Here is a 24,488-nt window from a genome sequence, read left to right as displayed (position 1 = left end):
ACATGGAAGTCTGTTCCCATTCGCAGGAGATTGAAAACTGCTCCTGTTGGCCGGGAGCAGACTTTTCTTCTGTTTCCCTCCCGGCACTCCTGAAGAACAGAACCAACTTTGTTCCTGCCCGGGGGGAGCAAGCAGAAAACAGCTGCTCCCTCGGGCAGGGCAGTGCAGGCTCCCGCACCATGCGAAGAGCCAGCTGGAGCTGCTGGGCCCAGGAGCTCCTCCCACCGCCCACATGGTGGCAATGGTGCACCCACCTATAATTTAGACAATTTATCCCCTGGGGGATGGGGCCCGAGGCCTTAAAAGGCTTATGGAGGGGGCACAAAAGCACCTCTTCTTAGAATTTGCCTCTGGGTGATGCGTTACCCGGTGCCCACGAAGGCTCGAGGAGAGTTCGTATTGCACCACCCCCCTCTTTAATTGTATTTGGCCCCAGAGAATGGGGTCTCTATACCCTTGTAAAGCCCGGGGAGAGACCTCCCCTCTTTGTTGGAATTTGGCTCAGAGGATGGGTCTCCAGGCCCAATTCAGGCTTGGGGGCTCAATGCCCCCTCCTTTTAATATATATTTTTTGACTCTGGGGAAGGGGTCCTCATGGCCCGAAGGCCAACCCTATGCTACGCACGCAAGAAGTTGTGTACGACATGGGGTTGGAGTTGACTTCCTCCGGGTGGGTTGGCCACAGGCTAGCCTCGTAGTGTAGGGTTGGCTGCCTGCAGGTGGTTTCAAGCAGGCCAGTCCCTGTGGCCAATCCCCCATGGCACATGGATGAAGGCCATGTGCGGCCACGGGTTGGCTTTACGTATGTTAATGAAATATTACTTTACGTTACAACCCTAGAAATTCACTGGAAAAACAAGATTAAAGTAACATTATTATTATTTGAAATGTTCAGTAACTGTGTAGTGTTTTAAACAAAAAAAAACAGAAATTCACCAGGTATAGTTATCTCAAGTAAGTATAACTCGTGCCCTAAGGTAACTATAACTCGCGCATGCACTGCTAATTACCCCACATATTACATCACTCATGAAATCTTCTCTTACATCATTGATAATATAGCAAACACAAGGAGATGATGGACGTTGCGCTGAAACTTTTTCAGAAACATTGTTGTATGGTATTTTGTTTTTGTTGAGACCGTTCATGTTAATGAGATTTGTCTTTGGCAAATTGGGGTTGCTAAAGTGGGTGGGGGAGAGATGTGGTTCTTTTTTCTTTACAATTGTAGATACTGGGTTCGGAATACATGCAGTAAGTGGTGTCCTAACCGATGGTCGCTCGAACCGCACGCAGTCCAGCATTCAGGGTATTTTGTACACATTGGGACGTGATCATAGGTGAAATGTATAATGTATTTGTATTTGTATTTGTATTTTCGATTTGTAGAGCGCCTTATCACCCAGGGGTCTCTAAGCACTTGACAGGCGAGTGAGTACTGGCAGAGGAAAAACAGACTAGATATTACCCCATGCCTCTTGGAAAAGCACGGTTTTTAGCTTTTTCCTGAAAGGTAGGAGTCTGGTTTCCTTGCGCAGATTTTCAGGCAGTTCGTTCCAGGCTTTGGGCATTATGTGGGAGAATGTCCGCCCACCAATAGTGGATCGTTTGATCCTAGGGCAGATCAATAGGGCGGCGTTAGCTGAGCGTAGGTTCCTGTTAGGGGCATATGGGACAAGTCGTTTTTTAATGTATTCCGGGGCTTGCCCATATAGGGCTTTCTGCGTGATGCATAGGCCCTTGAACTTAGCTCGTTGATTCACTGGCAACCAGTGCAGCTCCCGGAGGAGGGGGGTGGCCGGTGTCCTTCTCGGTTTATTAAAAATAAGCCTGGCCGCGTCATTCATGACGATCTGCAGTCTCCTGGAGAGTTTTTTCGTAATGCCGAAGTACAAGGCATTACCATAGTCCAGTCGGGCAAGAATTAAGGCTGACACTGCTGTTCTGAGAGTATCTGCCTTTAGAATGGGAGCTAGCTTGCGCAGTTGTCTCAGGAGACCTACACAGGTGCCCACCACCGTCGAGACCTGGGCTGACATCGTGAGATTAGTGTCTATGGTTATGCCCAGGCTTTTCACTGCAGTTGCCGGTATTGGTGGGGTACCCAGCTCCAAAGGCCAAAGGAGGTCGCACCAGGGGCTGGACGAAGTGGTGATAGGAAGGACCTCCGTTTTGTCCGGGTTAATCTTTAAAAAGTTTGCCGTCATCCAGTTGACGGTAAATTTTAAAATATTCTTCAGGTTTTGATCAGTCAGAGGGGAGTCGCCTATCTGGATGATGATCTGGGTGTCGTCGGCATAATTATATATATTACATTCCATCTGATTCAGGGATGCAATGAGGGGCTGCAGATAGGCGTTGAACATCAAGGGGGACAGTGCAGAGCCCTGCGGGACACCGCATGTGATTTCAGCAGCCTCTGACACCATGTCATCCAGTTGTACTTTCTGGACCCGACCACCTAGGAACGAGGTCAGCCAGGCGTGGGCCGTGCCCTTGATGCCAAACTCCCCCAACCGCGACAGAAGAAGGTCATGATTGACCGTATCGAATGCCGCGGAGAGGTCGAGAAGCACCAGGGCACAAGGATCTTTATTATCTGATTTCAGGCGTAGGTCATCTAGCACTGATAGCATGACTAGTTCTGTGCTGTTGTGAGCTCTAAACCCCGCTTGGTTGGGTTGTAGTAGTGCGTTGCTCTCGAGGTGGTGCGAGAGGGCAGACAGCACATGGTGTTCCAATATTTTTGCTAAAAAAGGCAATTGAGATATGGGCCTGTAATTCTTTAGAATCTTGGTGTCGGCACCGGCCTTTTTTAGCAGGGGTATCAGTCTCGCCTCTTTCAGAATAGAGGGGACTAGTCCCGAGGTTAGGGAGCTATTTAGGAGCGATAAAATATCCTCCTCCAGAACTGGCCAGGCTTGTTTAAATATCTGCGGGGGGCACGGGTCCGCCAGAGAACCTGATTTAATTTGGTTCATCACTTTTGTCAGGGAGTCCTTGGTGAATAGGGGTATGGAGGTTAAAGGCTCAGTGATTGTGGGAGGTGGAGTTGGCGGAGTGGTCAGGCAGTCAAGCCTAGGGGTGCTTTTGATTTCTCTCAAAAGGTCGGATATCTTAGAGGTGATGAAGGATTGAAATTTATGACAGTCCTCTTGCGTAAAAGAGGGCGGTTGGTCCTTCTTTTTCCTCAGTTCAGTGAGGACTTGGAAAACTTCCTTCTGGGGGTTAGATGCTGTGGCAATTCTGTTCTCGTAGAACTCACTTTTTCTAGTTATGATTGCTTGTTTATACACGGCAAGCTTTTCCTTATAACAAGTCTGGCAGTTGGGATCATACCCCTTACCCAGGCTCTTTCACACTGTCGCAGGGATCGTTTTAGGAGTCTCAAATCGTCGTTGAACCATGGGGCGCCTTTACCTTTTTCTCTGATTTTTATCTTACGTGCTGGGGCTACCACCTCAACTGCAGATACTAATTTTTGCGATAGCTTTTGACTGGCTTTCTCTAGGTCATCTTCCGGTAGCCTGTTTAAGTGGGAGGCTTGCTGTAGAGTAGATAGCAAAGTATCCGGGTTAATGGCGTTCCATCTTCTCACAACCCGCCATTTGTCAGATGCGGTGCTATCTTGTTTCGGGAAGGCTAAGGTACCTTGCAAAAGATAGTGGTCTGACCAAATGCAGGGCAATGAAGTGACTGGGCACAGGGCAGGAAAAGAGGTCCAAATCAGGTCCAGTGTATGGCCCTTTATGTGGGTTGGGCCTATCACAATCTGAGTTAATTCTAGTGTGGTCATTGCATCTTCTAGCTGTTTGCACGTGATGTCTCTACTGGGCTCCTCCCAGTGGAGGTTAAAATCGCCCATTACCACGAGACCCTCATATCTCGTGCGGAGGTCATGGAGCAATGCCAAGAAAGGTTCTAGAAATGTTGGGGGTGTTTTAGGTGGGCGATATACAGTGACTATCGTGAGGCAATTGGTGGGAGAGCAAAGCTTGACTCCTAGGATGTCTGCTCCCTCAATGCATTCAGCACAGATAGTTTCTGCTTTAAAGACATTTTTATATAGCAGTGCTACTCCCCCCCCCTTTTCTGCCATTTTTTCTATTATGGGAGATAGCACCAAAATTGGCTGGGAGGGCGGCAACTAGGTCGGGTGTGGAAGAGTCATCCAACCATGTCTCCGTGACTCCTAGAATGTCTATATTCCCCTCCTGGAGCAGGGAGAATACCTCTAAATGGTGTTTTTGGAGCGAACGGGTGTTCAGCAAGCCGACGCTCAATGATGTTACCGTTGCTCTACTTCTTCTCTGGTTGGGTTTTGTTTTGGCTGGTTCAGCTACGGATTTCAGTAGGTTCTCCTGCCTTAGATTCTCTTGTGTATGTTGGCTAATGGAATAGGTAGCACTATTCAATGCAGTTAAGTTTTCCTTGGAATAATACGGCGTAGGGCCAAGGGTCCTGGCCCCTGGTCCCGGTCGGTCGCGGACGGGCGCAGACGGGCTTGCCTTTGGCGCGCCTTCGGCGCCCCGCCGGCGCCCCCGCTGCGCCCGTCCGCTGCGCTGCCTGTATAAGGGTTCCATTTTATGCCCACGAGGGCGGGAGGGTGGGCGTGGCTAAGCGCTTGCTTCTCAGCCCCCAAGCCTTCTCCTCACCTAATATGGCCGCCGCTAGAAGTCCTACCTCGAGGTCAGTGACCAGGGAGCAGGGGTAGCTGAAGATAGGAAAGTTTGTGGATTTTAGAGGAGCAGGACCCGGCTTTTCGCCTCAGGACACTGCCAAACAGAGCGTTTTAGGTGGAAGGTAGGTGCAGTGCACAGTAGCAAATATCACAGTGCAAAATACACAATTTAAAAAATAAGCAGCAAGAGTTTAAAAAGAAGTTAAAATCAACACACGCTTTCGCGCACAATTCGTAGCACTCACTCGCTCTCAATCAGTGAGGAAAGTGCAAGGATCTGTTCTTTTATGCCCACGAGGGCGGGAGGGTGGGCGTGGCTAAGCGCTTGCTTCTCAGCCCCCAAGCCTTCTCCTCACCTAATATGGCCGCCGCTAGAAGTCCTACCTCGAGGTCAGTGACCAGGGAGCAGGGGTAGCTGAAGATAGGAAAGTTTGTGGATTTTAGAGGAGCAGGACCCGGCTTTTCGCCTCAGGACACTGCCAAACAGAGCGTTTTAGGTGGAAGGTAGGTGCAGTGCACAGTAGCAAATATCACAGTGCAAAATACACAATTTTAAAAATAAGCAGCAAGAGTTTAAAAAGAAGTTAAAATCAACACACGCTTTCGCGCACAATTCGTAGCACTCACTCGCTCTCAATCAGTGAGGAAAGTGCAAGGATCTGTTCTTTTATGCCCACGAGGGCGGGAGGGTGGGCGTGGCTAAGCGCTTGCTTCTCAGCCCCCAAGCCTTCTCCTCACCTAATATGGCCGCCGCTAGAAGTCCTACCTCGAGGTCAGTGACCAGGGAGCAGGGGTAGCTGAAGATAGGAAAGTTTGTGGATTTTAGAGGAGCAGGACCCGGCTTTTCGCCTCAGGACACTGCCAAACAGAGCGTTTTAGGTGGTAGGTAGGTGCAGTGCACAGTAGCAAATATCACAGTGCAAAATACACAATTTTAAAAATAAGCAGCAAGAGTTTAAAAAGAAGTTAAAATCAACACACGCTTTCGCGCACAATTCGTAGCACTCACTCGCTCTCAATCAGTGGAACGTACGCGGGCTTAACACCCCAAAGAAAGTTCACCAAGTCTTAACATTCCTAGATAGGCACACTGTGCAAATCGCTCTATTACAAGAATCACATCTGAGTAAACACTCAGAAGCCAGCATGGCACAACGGTGGACGACTTTTCGTCTTGCATACTCGTACTCTAATTATTCTAGGGGGGTGATCACTTTCATTAAAAAGGGAACATCGTTTCTGCCATCCACACATGCACAGACACGGAGGGCCGCTGGGCCATGGTTCAGGGGAAGTTGGGTATGTCCCTAATAACAATTGTCAACATGTATGGCCCTGTAGTGGATGACCCAGCACCCTTTCTACACATGCTTAGTGTGCTTCTGTCATGGCCTGACTCCGCAATCATATGGGGAGGCGACTTGAATACCCATCTTAATCCACAAGTTGATAAATCAAACCCAACAGGCGTGCGCACTGTTAAAGTAGCCCAGTGTGTCTGAGATGCCATGGCGGAAATGGGTCTAGTGGATGCTTAGCGTCTGCGAAATGCGAAGGTTCTAGAAGGTACACACATTACCCCTGCATACAATAGCTGGTTTAGGCTGGACTACTGGCTGCTGAAAGAAGAAGCTAACGGGTGGGTCACACATGTACACACACTCCCGCGCACGTTATCCGATTATAACCCTGTTGGCCTCACTCTTTTCATTCCCCCAAACACCCACCACCCCTTCACCTGGCGATTCTGGGCTGAGGCATTGCTAGATCCTATATACCATGAGGCCATCAGATCAGCTATTGTACAGTATTTTGATTTGAATGTGGGCTCGATGGCCAGTCAAGCCACTCTCTGGGAGGCATTCAAGGTAACTATACAGGGAGTGTGTATTGGTACTACAGTGGGGATCCTGAGAGAAATTACGGGCCAGTTGTCAAAAGCAGAACAGTCCCTTGGGGAATTAGAAAGTCGGTATCTGAGCTCACCCTCGGCGGACATACTAGCTAGTATACACGCATTAGTGGTGAAATACAACACACTGGCGGACACAGAGGCAAAATACATAACGAAACGACATGTAGCCCGGGCTTATGGTGAGGGGGACGCCCTGGGAGGAGCCTGGCATCTCGGCTGCAGTTCAGGGCAGATCATCACCCGATTGACCAAATAGTCGACCCTCAGGAAAACGCACACTTCACGCCGCACGCGATAGTCGAGCAATTTAAGCACTTTTACTCAGCTATGTATACCACGCGGGGCGGAAATGGAGGGCGAGGCATTGGACGAATACCTAGCAGACACGGCCATTTAATGGCTATCGTACGCCCACAGGGAGTATGTGAGCCAGCCCATAGATGAAACCGATGTGCGTGAGGCTATCCTGTCTCTTCCCAATAATAAGGCCCCCGGGCCGAATGGTCTAACAGCAGAATTTTATAAAGCATATGCAGATCTCCTTGTGCCCTACCTTTTAGAAATGTATGCAGAGGCCCATGAATCTGGGATCCTCCCTCCTTCCCTCAGACAGGCCTTGATTATCACCCTTCTTAAAAAAGATAAGTCGCCTCACTTTGTGAATCCTATCGTAAAAATTTTAGCAAAGATACTGGCTACAAAAATCCAACCCCTGATGCCTATTCTTGTACTCCCAGATCAGTCCGGTTTTATTCCGGAGTGCTCCACCTCCCACAATTTGGGTACCATTTTCGCTATGTTTCACGTGCTTAATCCTGGGTTATCTGCGGCTGCGATCATGCTTGACGCGCCCAAAGCATTTGACTCCATAGAATGGAAATATATGTTACGCATTCTGCACAGAATGGGTTTTCCTCCTCTCTTGACTCGATGGATAAAGGTCTTATATACTGATGCATCGGTGAGGGTGCGGGTGGGCGGACTCACCTCGGAACTTTTTCATATAGAACGCGGCACCAGACAGGGATGCCCCCTGTCTCCCCTTCTTTTTGCCCTCGTTTTGGAACTGCTAGCATGCAAAATCCGTCGATGCCACAGAGAAGGGGCTCTTAATTTTCATCGCCGACCGGTCGGCTCAGGGGAAGTTGGGTATGTCCCTAATAACAATTGTCAACATGTATGGCCCTGTAGTGGATGACCCAGCACCCTTTCTACACATGCTTAGTGTGCTTCTGTCATGGCCTGACTCCGCAATCATATGGGGAGGCGATTTGAATACCCATCTTAATCCACAAGTTGATAAATCAAACCCAACAGGCGTGCGCACTGTTAAAGTAGCCCAGTGTGTCCGAGATGCCATGGCGGAAATGAGTCTAGTGGATGCTTGGCGTCTGCGAAATGCGGAGGTTCTAGAAGGTACACACATTACCCCTGCATACAATAGCTGGTTTAGGCTGGACTACTGGCTGCTGAAAGAAGAAGCTAACGGGTGGGTCACACATGTACACACACTCCCGCGCACGTTATCCGATTATAACCCTGTTGGCCTCACTCTCTTCATTCCCCCAAACACCCACCACCCCTTCACCTGGCGATTCTGGGCTGAGGCATTGCTAGATCCTATATACCATGAGGCCATCAGATCAGCTATTGTACAGTATTTTGATTTGAATGTGGGCTCGATGGCCAGTCAAGCCACTCTCTGGGAGGCATTCAAGGTAACTATACGGGGAGTGTGTATTGGTACTACAGTGGGGATCCTGAGAGAAATTACGGGCCAGTTGTCAAAAGCAGAACAGTCCCTTGGGGAATTAGAAAGTCGGTATCTGAGCTCACCTTCGGCGGACATACTAGCTAGTATACACGCATTAGTGGTGAAATACAACACACTGGCAGACACAGAGGCAAAATACATAACGAAACGACATGTAGCCCGGGCTTATGGTGAGGGGGACGCCCTGGGAGGAGCCTGGCATCTCGGCTGCAGTTCAGGGCAGATCATCACCCGATTGACCAAATAGTCGACCCTCAGGAAAACGCACACTTCACGCCGCACGCGATAGTCGAGCAATTTAAGCACTTTTACTCAGCTATGTATACCACGCGGGGCGGAAATGGAGGGCGAGGCATTGGACGAATACCTAGCAGACACGGCCATTTAATGGCTATCGTACGCCCACAGGGAGTATGTGAGCCAGCCCATAGATGAAACCGATGTGCGTGAGGCTATCCTGTCTCTTCCCAATAATAAGGCCCCCGGGCCGAATGGTCTAACAGCAGAATTTTATAAAGCATATGCAGATCTCCTTGTGCCCTACCTTTTATAAATGTATGCAGAGGCCCATGAATCTGGGATCCTCCCTCCTTCCCTCAGACAGGCCTTGATTATCACCCTTCTTAAAAAAGATAAGTCGCCTCACTTTGTGAATCCTATCGTAAAAATTTTAGCGAAGATACTGGCTACAAAAATCCAACCCCTGATGCCTATTCTTGTACTCCCAGATCAGTCCGGTTTTATTCCGGAGTGCTCCACCTCCCACAATTTGGGTACCATTTTCGCTATGTTTCACGTGCTTAATCCTGGGTTATCTGCAGCTGCGATCATGCTTGACGCGGCCAAAGCATTTGACTCCATAGAATGAAAATATATGTTACGCATTCTGCACAGAATGGGTTTTCCTCCTCTCTTGACTCGATGGATACAGGTCTTATATACTGATGCATCGGTGAGGGTGCGGGTGGGCGGACTCACCTCGGAACTTTTTCATATAGAACGCGGCACCAGACAGGGATGCCCCCTATCTCCCCTTCTTTTTGCCCTCCTTTTGGAACTGCTAGCATGCAAAATCCGTCGATGCCACAGAGAAGGGGCTCTTAATTTTCATCGCCGACCGGTCGGCTCAGGGGAAGTTGGGTATGTACCTAATAACAATTGTCAACATGTATGGCCCTGTAGTGGATGACCCAGCACCCTTTCTACACATGCTTAGTGTGCTTCTGTCATGGCCTGACTCCGCAATCATATGGGGAGGCGACTTGAATACCCATCTTAATCCACAAGTTGATAAATCAAACCCAACAGGCGTGCGCACTGTTAAAGTAGCCCAGTGTGTCCGAGATGCCATGGCGGAAATAGGTCTAGTGGATGCTTGGCGTCTGCGAAATGTGGAGGTTCTAGAAGGTACACACATTACCCCTGCATACAATAGCTGGTTTAGGCTGGACTACTGGCTGCTGAAAGAAGAAGCTAACGGGTGGGTCACACATGTACACACACTCCCGCACACGTTATCCGATTATAACCCTGTTGGCCTCACTCTCTGCATTCCCCCAAACACCCACCACCCCTTCACCTGGCGATTCTGGGCTGAGGCATTGCTAGATCCTATATACCATGAGGCCATCAGATCAGCTATTGTACGGTATTTTGATTTGAATGTGGGCTCGATGGCCAGTCAAGCCACTCTCTGGGAGGCATTCAAGGTAACGATACGGGGAGTGTGTATTGGTACTACAGTGGGGATCCTGAGAGAAATTACGGGCCAGTTGTCAAAAGCGGAACAGTCCCTTGGGGAATTAGAAAGTCGGTATCTGAGCTCACCCTCGGCGGACATACTAGCTAGTATACACGCATTAGTGGTGGAATACAACACACTGGCAGACACAGAGGCAAAATACATAACGAAACGACATGTAGCCCGAGCTTATGGTGAGGGGGACGCCCTTGGAGGAGCCTGGCATCTCGGCTGCAGTTCAGGGCAGATCATCACCCGATTGACCAAATAGTCGACCCTCAGGAAAACGCACACTTCACGCCGCACGCGATAGTCGAGCAATTTAAGCACTTTTACTCAGCTATGTATACCACGCGGGGCGGAAATGGAGGGTGAGGCATTGGACGAATACCTAGCAGACACGGCCATTTATTGGCTATCGTACGCCCACATGGAGTATCTGAGCCAGGCCATAGATGAAACCGATGTGCGTGAGGCTATCCTGTCTCTTCCCAATAATAAGGCCCCCGGGCCGAATGGTCTAACAGCAGAATTTTATAAAGCATATGCAGATCTCCTTGTGCCCTACCTTTTAGAAATGTATGCAGAGGCCCATGAATCTGGGATCCTCCCTCCTTCCCTCAGACAGGCCTTGATTATCACCCTTCTTAAAAAAGATAAGTCGCCTCACTTTGTGAATCCTATCGTAAAAATTTTAGCTAAGATACTGGCTACAAAAATCCAACCCCTGATGCCTATTCTTGTACTCCCAGATCAGTCCGGTTTTATTCCGGAGTGCTCCACCTCCCACAATTTGGGCACCATTTTCGCTATGTTTCCCGTGCTTAATCCTGGGTTATCTGCGGCTGCGATCATGCTTGACGCGGCCAAAGCATTTGACTCCATAGAATGGAAATATATGTTACGCATTCTGCACAGAATGGGTTTTCCTCCTCTCTTGACTCGATGGATAAAGGTCTTATATACTGATGCATCGGTGAGGGTGCGGGTGGGCAGACTCACCTCGGAACTTTTTCATATAGAACGCGGTACCAGACAGGGATGCCCCCTGTCTCCCCTTCTTTTTGCCCTCGTTTTGGAACTGCTAGCATGCAAAATCCGTCGATGCCACAGAGAAGGGGCTCTTAATTTTCATCGCCGACCTGTCGGTATCTCCATGTAGGCGTATGACATGGCCCTATTCATCTCTGAGCCTCAACTGTATTTGTCTCCCGTCATCCGCGAATATATCAGGTTTGGCCTTTTCTCCAGACTCCAAATCAGCTGGAAGAAATTGGTCATTATTCCTTTGACGTCGATCACGGCTCCACCCCAACTGGAATAGCCACTAATATGGACCGCAGACCCAGTTAAGTACCTCAGCGTCTGGGTTCATCGCGACCCTGACACCGTTATCAGATAGAACTATGGCCCGGCCTAAAGCACTTTGGTGCAACAAGTGGACAGGTGGTCCAATCTCCCGCTGTCCCTTGCAGACCGCATCACAGTAATAAAGATGGTCATCCTCCCAAGGTTTCTATATCTGTTTTGTAATATACCGATTAAACTCACCAAGCAATTTTTTAAAACTGGGCAAGCCCAGCTTTTGAGATTGATATGGGGGGGCAAATAGCCCAGAATCAGCTGGCATACCCTAACGCTTGCTTATGATAAAGGGGGGTTTCCTGCTCCCGATTTCAAGGTGTATTATCTCTGTGCGCAGGCCCAATATGCTTACTATTGGATTAGGACGCATGATTATATTGCGCACATTGCAGTAGAGGACGATGATGCACACCCTGTCCCACTTGTGAGTGTCCTCACACATACTCATCGGCATACGCCACGGTCTGAAATTAACACCATTGACGCCACTATCGCAGCCTGGTTGGCAATTGGCAACACGCACATAAATCCCGTTATACCCTCCTGCTCTTCCCCTGGCTGGGCATGCGGCATTATCCTTCGCGCGGGAACAAGCGCCCGTGCAAGCTTTGAAAGAGGCTGGCATCACGCATTTGAGAGACCTTTTCCCTGAGGGTAGCCACCTTACTGGGGATGACCTGGAATATATTCAAAATCCCACTCCACTGTTCCAGTACTCCTGCTTTCGCTTGAACTGCGCGCTTAAGGACCACTACCCCGACTTCCCAGCAGAACCCGTTATACTTCAATCACTTCAATTATTGTTAGTAGCCCTGTCCAGGAAAAAACTGATTGCTAAATTATACAAAATGGTGCAGAATGAAATGGTGCGTGGGCCAGATAACAATTTAGGGAAATGGAAAGCGATAGTGACCTCCCCCGATCACTCCGAAAGAATGGGAACAGATTTGCATATTAACAAGTCGTCTCACGCCGAATGGCAATCTGCGTATTATTCATTTTAAATTCAATCACCAAATGTATCATACCCCTATTAAAAAAATAGGCCTCAGGGACTCTGATCAGTGTAAACGCTGTGGTCAATTCAATGCTGATTTTATCCATCTTGCTTGGCAGTACGACCCTGTGTTTAAATATTGGGAAACAGTTGTTGCATGCCTACACACTATGACGGGCTTCTCTTTACAATGTATGCCCATGGAGTGCCTCCTTGGCTACATCCAGTTAACGGCCACCGTGAGTAGATTTGTTAGAGTGGCTCTCCTGCTCGCCAAGAGGCGGATTATGTTCACTTGGGAAAGTAAGTTTGCTCCGAAAATTAATGAATGGATGAAAGACTTGGTATATTGCCGTGAACAGTTGAAACTATATGCTGAAGAACTGCCGGTAACATCCAGACCTACAGATATATGGACCCCTCTAAGGGAATATTTGTTACTCCAGGATCATACTGTCCCTACGTGATGTTGAATGACAATCTGTAATACTGTGTTACCCGACATGCTTGTACTGCATTTACAAAGAGGTACCACTCCAGTGCACTAATTGTATCATCTGATCTCCGATTGTACCTTTAAAGTTTTTTATTACTATGGATTAAATTTACACTGCTTGTTATGCACCTATGCTGTGTGATACTGAAAACTTCAATAAACAAATTTAAAAAAAAAGAAAACTTTTCAGACACTCACCCCCAATCGCAGATCTGGGTTGAATCCGTCATCGTTCTTTAGCTCACTTTGCCACCCCAGTTCAGACACAGCTTTATGCAAATAAGTCTTGACCCTGTGCCTCATGGGAACAGTCCAGCCCGAACTGCCAAGCCATGTCTTCCCTGGACCGGAACCGATTATCCTGGGACTGGTTTTGGGCTAACAGCCTTATGAGCCAGGCTAGCTTGAATCCAGAGGCAAAGTGAGCAAGGGACCCACATCTCGGCATACCCTGCCAACTTCGGGCGAACAAAGCAAACACAAGGAGATGTTATGTTATGTTACTTTATTTTTGTATAGCGCAAATCACCACTGGTCTCTAAGCGCTTTTAAAGAAAGGAACAAAACGGATAGCCACCGGTGATCCGCCAGCAACCAAGCTGGCAGTTTAAATTGAGGCTGTTGTCTTTTTCAACAAATGGGTCTTCAGAGACTTCCTGAAGGATAATAGCACCGATTCCCCTTGTAAGATTTCAGGTAGCTCATTCCAGAGATGATGGACGGAGCGCTGAATCTTTTCAGACACTCACCCCCAGTCACAGTTACTTGAGATAACTATAACAGGTGAATTTCTTCTTTTTTTGTTTAAAATGTTAAATGCTACTGAACATTTCACCTAACTATAACCTTACTTTAACCTCTGCTTTTCTCACTGAAGCAAAAAAGTGTGTGTGCGCGCACGTATGTGTGTGTGTGTGCGCGTGCACAAGCGCATGTGTGCACGTGCGCAGAGTGTTATATGCTATGTATTACCTGCCATGGCATAAATATATATATAGCATAGATGTTTATGTTTAAGTTTATCTATAGCACCCCCTGGAGGATAGAATAAGAGTGCCTTGTGCAAATGCTTATTTATAGTTGGCTCTACAGATATTTAAGCCCACTGGGGCTTTATATTGATGGTCATGTGACTTATATTTTTTTGGATTTAGTCAGTGGTAAAATGGCTGATAAAATTCATGAATTTAAATACAAAAGTGTTTGGACATTGCTAAAACAAAGTAACATCAAATTGGATTCAATGTGGATGTTTGTATGTATATGTTTTTTATTCTGTAAATAAGCATGTATATATTGTATATATATGTAATTAATAAGTGTACAGAGGACATGTGTGTATATATATATATATATATATTGATGTAGGATATTTAAATTTATTTTTGGAATTTGAGATGTAGGTGCCAAAAAAGTTCCGAAGCGGTATATAAGAGTCGGTATAATTCCGAATCGTAATTCTCTGAATCCTTATTTACCGAGTTCTTATTTACCGATTCGGAAAATAAGAAATAGTAAAAAAGGGCCATCAAGATGTAGGAAAGGGAAAAAATACCGAATCCGATGAAATTCGGTATTTAAGAGTCGTATTTACCATGGATTGAAAGCAGGTGGTAACCAGGTGCAGCCTATAAAAAGTGCCCCAAAATGCAACAATACTGCAAGAATGGCGGCATTTTATGTCATTGCGAGGCGGCTACGGCTACAGGCAGCAGGAGAAAGGGTCTGGATGAGGGAGGAGCAGGTCTACAGGCAGAGGATCACCCTATTTCAACTGACTGAGCCAGAGATACTGCAGAGGTACAGGCTTCACCCCAGAACCATCCTGGACTTGATTAGGGACCTCCACCCATACCTGGATCACCCAACACCCAGGGCCCACGCCATCCCCCCCCATGTGCAGGTGCTCTGTAGCCTACACCTGCTTGCCTCTGGGAGCTACCAGAGTGTGATTGCTGCAGTTGGTGATGTGTCCCAGAGCTGCCTATCGCATTTTTTCCGGAAGTTCCTGGAGGCCATGACGCAGAGAATGGAACATTACATCCGGTTCCCTGACACACCTGTGGAACTTGCAAAAACAAAAACTGATTTCTATCAACTGGCACACTTCCCTCACGTGATAGGCTGCATTGATGGCACACACATTCCACTCTGTCCACCTGCAGCCACTGAACACATCTACCGAAACCGTAAGTCAACGCACTCCATCAATGTGCAGGTGATTTGCAATGCTGCCAACATCATCACAGACATAGTGCCCAAATTTCCAGGTAGTACCCATGACTCCTACATCTTCCAGAATAGTGGGATATACACACGGCTTGTTGCTGGAGAATTTGGGTGATGGATATCTGCTAGGTAAACAACAGTGACACACCCTGATAGTCATGGCAGATGCATGTGTGATGCATATGTGACTAATGGTGCTCTATTGTCTGGATCTGATCCTAAGAGGTCGCTCCCCCCACGCTCCCTGGCCACAGAATCTGCTTGCAATCCTCGTCTTGAAGTGCCTCTGCCGATTTCACCGTGGTATCGTAGGCATTTAAACACAGCGCTCTGATCGCGATTGTAATAGACATTTAACCATAGCGCATTGACTGTAATACAGCGCCGAACCTCGCACGATAATTAACATCTAAGCGCAACTTTGTCTGTTTGTATTGTAACTGCTGCCGCCTTTGACTCACTGTATCTCCGTGCTGCTTTACTGTGTGCATTACTTTGAGCAATTAAGCCTTGTAGTAACCTACCTCCGTTTCACGTGCCATCCTCCATTTTGTCATCTGGTTTGTTTGTTGTGTACTCCCTTGGCCCGCCTACCCTCCCCTGCTACCGCCTCCCAGCTGACCCTCCCACGCTCCGCCCCCCCACTCTCCATTTAAGATTGATGGTCTTACGCGCAGCGTCCACGCGCAGCGGTCACGCCGAAGGTGCGCCAAAGGTAAGCCCGTCTACGCCCGTCCGCGCCTGGACCGCGCCGAGCACCAGACCCCCTGGTCCCCGCCACTCCCAACCCACTAGATTCACTTATGATGCCGCTTCTCTCCTCGCCCTCAACCCCGGACGCACTCCACTATGCTGCGAAACTGCCCCAGGACGTACCCACGGCCCATTCGCCTGCCTCTCCTGCAAGTTCAACTGCTTCCGGTCCCTCTCCAAACCCACTTCCTCCTCACACATCTCCGAACCCAACCGCCTGAAATGCATCCTACTGAACACCCGCTCGGTCCACAGACACGCAACAGAACTCTGGGACCTAATCGACACTGCGTCACCTGACATCGCCTTCCTTACTGAAACATGGATGAACGCATCTTCTGCTCCCGACATCGCCATAGCCATTCCGGACACTTACAAGATCATTCGAAAAGACCGCACCAATCAAACTGGAGGAGGCATCGCCATCGTCCACAGAAACTCCATCAAAATTACAACCACCTCCGATGACAATCTTGCAACCGCTGAACACCTCCACTTCCAGATCCACACCGACCCCAGGACCACCCTTAGAGGCACCCTCATTTACAGGCCTCCAGGCACCCGCACTCAATTCAGCGACGACATCACAGACTTCGTCAGCCCGCACGCCCTCGCCTCAGAGAACTACATTCTTCTAGGAGACCTCAACTACCACCTTGATAACATACTCGACAGCAACACCACCACCCTTCTGGACAACCTGGCCAATCTCGGACTCAAACAACTTGTTGACACCCCCACTCACACAGCCGGACACACGCTCGACCCTATCTTCACCTCCAGCAAGCACATCTCCTTCGATCGCACTACAGCTCTCCACTGGACGGACCACAGCTGTGTTCACTTCAGCTACATAACCACCCTGACCCACAACTGTCCACAACCCATTCCCCGGAGAAACTGGAACAAAATCACCACCGACCAACTCCTCACATCACTCAACCAAAACCCTCTCACCCTCTCAATGGACCCAGACCAAGCGGCCACCAACCTCAAGCAATGGATTACCCACAGTGCTGACGAATTAGCACCCCTGAAAAAGCACCAGTTAAAATCAACCAGCAAAAAGGCTCCCTGGTTCAATGATGAACTTAAAAAATCCAAGAAGTTATGCCGCACCATGGAGAAGAATTGGAGAAAAAACCCAACCTCAGACAACATGGCCTCCCTCAAGGCAACCACCCGCAAACACCACCAACTGATCCGATCCGCCAAGAAATCAGCATTCAAGGACCGTCTCGACAACAATTCTCATAACAGCAAGGAACTCTTCAATATCGTCAAAGAATTCACTAACCCCACCGCAGCATCCAACGACATCACTCCCTCCCAATCCACTCTGGCTCGCCTTCTGACCCCTGTCCCCACCACATCTTCAACAAAGCTGACTCCATCATCGCTCCCCAACTCCGCGATGTAATCAACTGCTCTCTCAACTCTGCCACCTTCCCAGAAATCTGGAAACACGCCGAACTCAGCGCCCTTCTGAAAAAACCCACAGCTGACCCCTCAGAACTGAAAAACTACCGACCCATATCCCTCCTCCCTTTCCCGGCCAAAGTCATCGAGAAAGCCGTCAACAGCCAGCTCGCCGCCTTCCTGGAATCCAACAACTCCCTTGATCCATCTCAATCCGGATTTCGAGCCAAACACAGCACCGAAACCGCCCTCATTGCAGCGACCGACGACATCCGAGCACTCCTGGACAACGGAGAAACAGTGGCCCTCATCCTTCTCGACCTCTCCGCCGCTTTCGACACAGTCTGCCACAGCACCCTTATACAACGCCTCAGCAACATCGGCATACAAGGAAAAGCATTGGACTGGATCATCTCGTTCCTAGCTGGAAGAACCCAGAGAGTCCGACTTCCCCCATTCTACTCTAAGGCCACCAAAGTCATCTGCGGAGTACCCCAAGGATCATCACTCAGTCCCACCCTATTCAACGCCTACATGAGCCCTCTCGCCTCTATCGTGCGTCAACACAACCTCAACATCATCTCTTACGCCGACGACACCCAGCTAATCCTTTCCCTCACCAAAGATCCCAACAACGCCAAAACCAATCTTCACAAAGGCATGAAAGAAGTAGCCGAATGGATGAAACAGAGCCGCCTAAAACTCAACTCGGACAAAACAGAGGTGCTCATCCTAGGATCCTCCCCCTCAGCTTGGGACGATTCTTGGTGGCCTTCCGCCCTGGGCACAGCACCCACACCCACAGACCATGCACGTAATCTCGGCTTCATTCTAGACTCCTCCCTCTCAATGTCCAGACAAGTCAACGCCGTCTCATCCTCATGCTTCAACGTCCTTCGCATTCTCAAAAAGACCTTCCGCTGGATCCCCCTCGAGACAAGAAAGACCGTTACCCATGCATTGGTCACGATTCGTCTGGATTATGGCAACACACTTTACGCAGGAATTACAACAAAATTACAAAAAAAACTCTAGCGCATCCAAAACGCGTCAGCGAGACTCATTTTAGACATCCCACGCCAAGATCACATCACCGGACACCTAAAAGACCTCCACTGGCTCCCCGTCAACAAAAGAATTACTTTCCGCCTTCTCACCCACGCACACAAGGCCCTTCATAATCTAGGACCCGAATGCCTCAACACTAGATTGTCCTTCTACAAACCCACCCGCCAACTAAGATCAGCCAATCAAGCCCTCGCCACAGTCCCGCGCATCCGAAAATCCACCATGGGCGGCAGATCGTTCTCCTTCCTGGCTGCCAAGACATGGAACTCACTCCCCACCCACCTCCGCCTTACTCAAAACTACATCTCCTTCAGAAAAGAACTGAAAACATGGCTATTCGACAAGTAATGAACTCTCCCTCTAGCGCCTTGAGACCCTCTGGGTGAGCAGTGCGCTATATAAATGCTTGAACTTGAACTTGAACATTTTCCCCCATAGGTGACAGTGCATATGCCCTGCGTTTCTTTGTGCTCACACCCTATCCCAATCCAACTACCAGGAGTGAGAGGCGTTATAATGTGGCTCACAGGTCAACTCGCAACGTAGTGGAGCGCACATTTGGGCTACTCAAAAGCAGGTACCGCTGCCTTCACAAGAGTGGAGGTGCACGGCAGTACACCCCCATCCTGTGCTGCAACATCATAGTGACTTGTGCCATGTTGCACAATCTTGCCACCAAAGAAGGCACAGGGGTGGAGATGACACATCACGAGGACATTGATGATGACCAAGAACAGGCAGAGCCCCAAGCAACAGGAGCAGCAGCAACAGATGGTAGATTGAGACGGGCAGACATCACACGTCGATATTTCTAGGTAATGTATGACACACAGACAGGTATAGTGTCTGAAGAGTGTAGTTTAATAATCACTACATCATGTAAAGAAATAAAAGCCATGTCCATCAATGTCCGTGTCCATGACTGCGTGAGCTCAGTTGCCGTCACTGTGAGCAGTCCTGTGGAGTTCAGGCAATGTTCAATGCTTAAGGCCACGCACTACATAGCGGGATTTACGTGGCTGGGTTTCCATATCTTGGCTGGGGCCTGACTCAGCATTGCTGCGCCTGCAGATCCTACGCACCTCTCGTACAGGTGTGCTGGAGCCACTCCTGCTGGTGGACCCTTCTGTCTCCTCCACACCCGTGTCACCAGCAGTGCCTGTTTGAGTGGTGAGCATATGCTCCATCGCAGAGGTCACTCTTCCCATGCCCTGTGTCAAGTCTGTGCAGCAGTGCACTATTGCATCCTGCATGGTTATTGAGCGGCGGCACAGTAGTGATGTTGATGTTGCAAATCGGTTAAGTGCCTTGGACTGCTGCCGCTCCCTGCGACTCTCTAGATGGTCCCTGTCCAACTTATCAGACAGTACACCCATGTATGTTGAGATGTCTGACATCCCCTTGGCAATTGACTCCAAGCTACCAGCAATGTTGCCTATTCCCTTGTCTATGTGTGACAGTTTGTAGTTTATGCTGCGCACCTGCCTGTGCACGGCCAACATTGCCTTAGCCTGCAGGCGCTGTACTTTCACCATTGAGGCCTCCAGGCCACAGAAGACGCTCTCTCCTTCCTGCCCCTCGCCACCCTCACGTGCCCTCCTGCCAAGGACACTGGTACGCGCAGCACCTGCTGTAATCTGCGGCCTGGCCTTGTCAGCCACAGGTGCAACGGTTTGATTATCGCCCTCCTCATCTGAGGTATCCAGGATCCTCAGAGGGGGCACATCAGGCCTACTTGCCCTTCCCTGCATGGATGACCTGGACGTTGGTGTTGGTGTAAGCGATGTGGGTTCAAACTCAGGTTGTTCCAAACAATAGGGGGGATTGCTGCACAGGTGTTGTGGCTCGCTCAGGTGTTGAGGCTTCCAGGGATGTCTTGTTGCCTCCTTCTACAGCGCTATGACCTTTGTGTTTTTTCTCTTTTTCTTTTCTGTTAGTTGCTGGTGCACTCTCCTCCCTTGCTGGTGCTGTACTGTGTGAGGACTCTCCTATGAAAACATATGGACATAGGATCAATGGTGTTGTTCACTTGTGTGTACTTTTGAAATACATTGTTTACACACATTTGCCTAGTGTACATTGTGTGCTTGGGGATGTGTGTGGCATGCCTTGCTGAATAGTATTGTGTATGCATTGCTTGTATGTAACTATGACTATGTCTCCCATGATGCATTGCTGGCCCCCAGTAACAGCTGTTCAGGAGTGTAATGATAATGCACAGTGGGGAACGGGTTCAGGGTAATGGGTTTGGAATAGGGTCCAAGCATCTTACCTTGTTTCTTTGTTGCTCTTGCTGAACTGTCCAAGTCTACTATCCCATGGATGCATTCTGGCTCCAGGGTTGATTCCACTAACACCTCCAGCTCAGTCAGTTTTGGTGCTTTGTTTCTACCACCTCCTGTCACACCAGCCTCCTTTGTTTGGGCAGCAATCTTCTTCTTGGTCATGATGCGCAGGTCGTACCATTGTTTCTTTATGTCGTCTATCTCCCTGTGCGTCACCCCAATGGCATTGACCTCTGCCTGTATGCCAAGCCATATGTTTCTCTTAACAGACTCTGCAAAATGCAGAGACTGTTTGTCAAATATTTAGGTGTAGTGACTCACAATTTCTTCCACTAGCACCTGCAGTTCTGCTGGGCTGAACTTAATTTTTCTTTTGCGCTCACCACCATCCTTTTGCCCTTCCTGAGACTCCATTATGTTTAACTGCTTTGCTCTGGATAGTCAGCTCCTCTCACCTCTGCTCTTCTGTTTGTTCAGTTGCTCTGCACCTGCATGGGTGTGGCCACTCCCAGGTACTGGGGAGGGGTGCTTCATTCTGATTGGTTGGTTAGTCTGGGCCTTGGTTGTGGGGTGTGCAGGGTGTCCTTGATTCGTTAGCAATCTCACATGTCAATTTCAAAACTGCCGATTCGGTATTTACCGAATCGGTAATTACCGAATCGGTATTTACCGATTCGGAAGATGCATGAATGTGTATTACCGATTCGGTATTTCCCGAATCGGTAAATACCGATTGGATATTCCGAATGATACCGAATCGGTAACATTTATCGGAATTTTACCTACATCCCGTTTTCCGATTCTTAAATACCGATTCGGTATGAGTCGGTATTTAAGAATCAGAAAAAAGATTTACCTACATCTGGCCCTAAGTCTTTTATTAATCTTTTGAATGTCAGCAAACACAGTAGTATTTTTCCATGTCCATTTTGAAAGGTTTGAATTCATTGAGCAGCTATTTCGCGCACTTTCTGCACTTTAAAAACCCTCCTCTATGTTTATGACACGTCATGTGATCAAGCCTCGGGGAAGAGGCGGAACGCGTCGTGACGGACTGCTGGGCGATATATTTTATGCATTAATGAAGCACTGAGGAATTACACCTACTTGTTGGTCCACTCATCGTCATTTTCCGTGATTGGAAGTGTTTGCATGGCGAGAATCTTGCTATATAGATATAGATATAGATATAGATATAGATATATAGATATATAGATATAGATATAATTATGCTGAGTTCAGCATTTGCATTTAAAAGGCATTTTCTGTTTCATTAAGAACTTTGCCACCCTTTGATGCATATGCATGAAGCTTTCTAAAAAAAGCTTATATGATTTAGGTTCAGCATGGCAAGTTTCGTGCAGATCCGTCAAGTGGGAAGTAAAAAAAACAGGTGGGGTAAAAAATTCAATATTTCCTATTTTAACACCTATATAGTAAGCTTTTGACAGAGCTACAGGAAAAAAAATCCCTGAACGGAATTACATGAAATTTGAAATGAAGGTAGAACTTTACTCAAAGAAGTACCATTGCATGGTGTGTGTAAATCTACTCAGAATGTTTTCGAGAGATTAGCATTAAAATGTATTTTTGTAGGCTGCAGATTGACAAGACCTGCCAATCAAACTTAGAAAGATAGCTATATGTTGACAGTTTAAAAGTATTTTTTTAAATTTTTCATATGATAAATTAGCGCGACATTTGGCGGATGCTTAGATGTTTAGCTTACACTTGGTATTTTTTAATTTGTGCACATTTGTTGGGGTGGGACGGCAGAGTTAAACGAATGAGATCTAAAAAGTGTTCAGTTACAAATTTCTGTGGCATAGTTTGATGAATACAAGTGAACTTTGGTCTGTGTTACAGAAATAAACCCTGAATGGGCTTAAATGGATTTACACTAAAACTGCCTTTGTTTGGTTTGGAGTAAACTGTTCAGTAGTTTTTGTGAAAATAGCATTACAAAATGGTGTTGTTGGGCTTGAAAGTGTTAAAAATTACAGATATATGGACCATTTGTCCATACACAGTTCTTGAACCCGGGTTCCATACTGTTCGTAGATGTCAATTTATAGTCTCCCCTCCCTGTTTTCGTCCTGTCATCCATTTTGAGTCAGCTGTCCCAAAGTGGGATCCATGAAGCCTAAACAGGGTCTGCATTCCCTTAAATACATTAAAAAACAATATAGGCAGGCCACAGGCCAGGCCCTATGGACAACCCTCACTTTGCCAGGCTTTTGGTGGGAGTTTGGCGCAGGTTTGACATGCACAGTGGAGATTGGCCACCAACAGGGGATTGGGTCCAGATGCAAGCTTCAGGCCAGGCCATGTTGCCACCCTCTGCTGTGCACTGGTGAAGGCAGAGTGCCGTTGAGATTGACCCCCCACTGAGGAGAGGGTGGAGTGCTCTGCTGCAAGCCAGGCTCTGCGACCCACCTCCACTGTGCACAGATGAAAGCCATGTGTATGGGGTTTGGTTGCCTATACTCACCGGTATAGTGTGAAACTAAGAGGTTTGGACACCTGCGATGGGTTGTAGCAGAGCCAGCTGGAGGCCAAACCCCCCCCCTGCCAACTCCCACGGTGCACAGGCAAAGGCTATTGCATGTTGGTGAAAGGCCTGGCGACAGGCCATACAAAGCGAACTCTGAAGACTGTTCCCAGTGAGTTTGGCCATCTGTTGTAATGCGCAGCATGGCTTGGCCACCTGCAGGAGACTATATTGCTGATGACATCTTCCAATAGTACCAGTACTTTGTTAATTTCTCTTTAAGAAAACTATTTTTCAGTAGATTCATATTTGAGTATCTCTTCTTCAGTACAATTATTTTTTAACTGTTATTAAACATAATTTTCCAATCAATACACCATATAATAATAACCAACACTACAGAAATGTAACTCTCTTTCACACATTAACTCAACAGCCATGTAAAACACTTCTTTTAAAAAACATACAGCGTGCTCGCTTCGGCAGCACATATACTAAAATTGGACGATACAGAGAAGATTAGCATGGCCCCTGCGCAAGGATGACACGCAAATACGTGAAGTGTTCCATTTTTTTTTTGCCCATTGGAGGTCCGCGGGATGCCGCTTCTTATTTCACATCTATGGAGCAGAGGGGATCATTCCCTTCCCCCAATTCAAGCAAGATGTTGGCTTCCAAGAGACAGAACGGTTACGCTATCTACAAGTGAGAAACTGGCCGCTGCAACCACAAGTACGTGCAAGCTCGGGCAGACGGCTTCTCAATCAATCAATCAATCAATCATAGACATTTATAGAGCGCTCTACTTACCCGGAGGGTCTCAAGGCGCTAGGGGGGGGTGCTGCTACTGCCCGAACAGCCAGGTCTTGAGCTTCTTCCTGAAGGCGAGGTGGTCTTGGGTCAGGCGCAGGTCGGTCGGGAGGGAGTTCCAGGTCTTGGCAGCCAGGTAGGAGAAGGACCTTCCTCCTGTTGTCGTTCTTCGGATGCGGGGGACGGCGGCGAGGGCGTGACTGGCTGATCGGAGGTGTCGTTTGGGAGCGTAGAAGTTGATGCGGTTGTTGAGGTAGCTCGGGCCTTGGTCGTGTAGGGCTTTGTGTGCGTGGGTGAGGAGACGGAAGGTGATTCTCTTGTTGACCGGGAGCCAGTGCAGGTCTCTTAGGTGTCCGGAGATGTGGCTGTGGCTCCCTTACAAACGGTGGCTCATCTCCCGCACATCAAACACTGAACTCATATCTGACCTTTATAAGATTCTGCAGATAAATCAGACACATATA

At 48.2% G+C, this 24,488-nt stretch overlaps 1 non-coding gene across 1 annotated transcript; it reads left to right on the top strand.

Moving 5' to 3' along the window:
* Positions 1 to 23,684: 23,684 nt before the first annotated feature.
* LOC144756892 (U6 spliceosomal RNA) lies at positions 23,685 to 23,790 on the top strand. Its single transcript, XR_013595380.1, has one exon. It is a non-coding gene; the product is annotated as a U6 spliceosomal RNA (small nuclear RNA).
* Positions 23,791 to 24,488: the final 698 nt, after the last annotated feature.

This window comes from Lissotriton helveticus, chromosome 5_1 (assembly GCF_964261635.1).
Source record: "Lissotriton helveticus chromosome 5_1, aLisHel1.1, whole genome shotgun sequence".
Taxonomy (NCBI): domain Eukaryota; kingdom Metazoa; phylum Chordata; class Amphibia; order Caudata; family Salamandridae; genus Lissotriton; species Lissotriton helveticus.
This window is presented reverse-complemented; position numbering and strand designations above follow the sequence as displayed.